The sequence below is a fragment of the Cibotium barometz genome, chromosome 11 (assembly GCF_041138505.1).
Source record: "Cibotium barometz isolate CiBa-2024 chromosome 11, ASM4113850v1, whole genome shotgun sequence".
NCBI classification, from domain to species: Eukaryota; Viridiplantae; Streptophyta; class Polypodiopsida; order Cyatheales; family Cibotiaceae; genus Cibotium; species Cibotium barometz.
Genome location: NC_141056.1, coordinates 27575019 through 27577592, shown reverse-complemented (window position 1 = coordinate 27577592; position 2574 = coordinate 27575019). Strand labels below are relative to the sequence as shown.

At 50.6% G+C, this 2574-nt stretch overlaps 1 pseudogene; it reads right to left on the bottom strand.

Annotated features, from left to right (window-relative positions):
- Positions 1 to 249: 249 nt before the first annotated feature.
- On the bottom strand, positions 250 to 2270 carry LOC147633991 (dammaradiene synthase pseudogene; annotated as a pseudogene).
- Positions 2271 to 2574: the final 304 nt, after the last annotated feature.

The following is a 2574-nucleotide window of genomic DNA, read 5'->3' as shown; positions in this document are numbered from 1 at the left end:
AATGTACAAACTAGATGTATTAATAATTGGTGTATGCAATGTACAAACTAGATGTATTAATAATTGGTGTATGCATGTGCTAAAATGGGCATTCACACGTCAAAGTGTGAGAATGAGTCTTTTCACACATTATTCTCAAAGATTGGATTTTGTCTAAAAGTTGATGGGGTGCTTAGCATTAGCTGTGGTAGTGGGCTGAGCAATTAGATGACGGCGCAGTTCAAGAGAACAGCCAAATTATAAGGGGCAAACAATCAGTTGGTAGCTTGCAGACGAGCACGGTATCGTGCCAGAGCCGTGAGAGGGAAATGCTGGGCGTAGAAGTGATACCTGAGGTAGAAATGCCCCGGAAAGCCTGTTCCAGTGAAGCTCGCCTCGTGCCACGACCCGTCTCTTCTCTGCTTGCGTAAGAGATATCTTACTCCATGCTCAATGGAGTCTACCTCATACTTGCCAAGAGCATCTCCTGCAGCCAGCAATCCCATGAGTGCCCATGCCGTTTGAGAAGGAGTGCTTTCATCGCCATGGCCTTTGAGAGCAGGGTCGTTGTAGCTGTAGCAGGTTTCGCCCCACCCTCCGTCTCCTATACTGTTGTTGGTGTTGTGCACTTGGACCAGCCATTTGGCTCCTCTTGAGATTTCATCTTTGTGGGTGGAGGGTGCAACTAGAGAGAGTGCAGCCAGCACGCCGCACGTGCCATAGATGTAGTTGACGCCCCATCTTCCGAACCAGCAGCCTTCTTTCTCCTGCTCTTTTCTAAGGTAAGCGAGGCCTCTAGAGATGCACTCCGGGGAAGGCATGCAGGCGTCGTGGAGCTGGGCGCTGCGGAGCTTTAATCTGCCCACCATTTCGAGGACTCTGGCGGTGATGTCGGAGGTGTTGGGGTCGATCAAGGCGTTGAGGTCAGTACCGTAAGGGGTGGAGTTGAGCCAGTCCTGGTCGTTATCTTTGTCGAAGGCCGCCCAGCCGCCGGCTTTGCATTGCATGGAGGTGATCCAGTTGAGGGAGCGGGCGATGGCACCTTGCTTCACGTTTTCATTGGGGAGTTTGAGGGCGTCTAGGGCCATGACGGCAACCGCGCTGTCGTCCACGTCGGGGTACAGTTTATTGAAGAACTCGAAGGCCCAGCCGCCCGTGAAGCCGGACTTATTCTTGAAGGACCAATCTCCATGCTGGGTGATCTGCTTCTTCAGTAGCCACTCCCCAGCACGCTGCAGCGCCGGATGATCAGGCGGCACGCCGGACTCCACGAGCGATCTGACAACAAGCGCCGTGTCCCACACGGGCGACACGCAAGTCTGCACCCAGTACTGATCGGCAGTTTCCATTGAGAAGCCTTTGAGGGCGAGAAGGCCCCTATGCAGCACCGGATCCGTCACTTGGTACCCTAACGTCTTCAGACAAAGAATGGAGTAGAACGTGGCCTGAAACATGCCCGCCCAATCGCCCGTATCCTCCTGCCTCTGCACCACCCATTTCTCGGCCTCTCTAAGCCCCCGCTCTCTGAACGGCACCAGCCCCCATCTCTCCGCCACCTTGAGGGCGTAATCCACCACCACAAACAAATCCGTCCAGCCGCCTCGGAAGCTGGTCGCGGTCACGCGCACCTGCTTCCTCCCTTCTACGTATAGCTCATCAAAACACACCGCCGGATCGACCCTGAACACCGGTTTCTTATCGAACACCACAACCAAAGGCACTGTAGCCGCCCTCGCCCAGCTAGACATTTCATATATATTGCTCAAAAACCAGCTCGGCAACAACATCACCCAAGCTGGCAGAGAAGGTATCCCCTTCCAATCGAAACACCCGAGCATAGCCATACACAGCTTGGTGAAAATCCTTGCCTTCGTCACACCTCCTCTACTAGTGATAAATTTGAGAGCCTTCTGTAATGCTGGGTCGATAGCAGGAACGTTGAGCAAACGCAGTGCAATGTAAGCTTCTATGGAAACACTCAGCTCACCACCATCTCCATAGAAAAGCTCCCACCCACCATGGGTGCGCTGCTTCCTCCTTATGTAGTTCTCCACCTTATGGACTGGGTAGCTGCCATCTATGCCTAACATCTTGAACAAGAGGACAGTCTCAGCAGTGATGGAAACATTGCTCTCTAACTCTGCCCACCAATAGCCTTCTGGGTACTGCTGGGAGAGCAAGAAATCTTGGCTGCGCTTGATGGCTTCATCCAGAGCTGGTCGATCATCTCCACCTTTAATTATAGCTTCTACTGCGTCGTTGGCGTAAAACTCTTGACTGTATGGCATCATCTTTGCTCACAAGTGTACCGTCCTGATCTCCACCTCCAAAATTCGCCCTGCTCATAAAAGAAATTTACATGTACCATCATCAAATTTCGATAAATTCATATGGACAACATGTTCGAATTTCAGTAATTGTAAATAATCAGAGCAGCCTCGGATTTTAGAATAATCAGTAATTGTAGATAATCAAAGCCTCGGATTTTAGAATAGAAAATTCAACGAGAGGATTGAACACATGTCTATTACGAGAGGTTGATGATATCTAGTAAACAAGGTTCTCAAATCTATAATATATAACTTCTATCTGCAT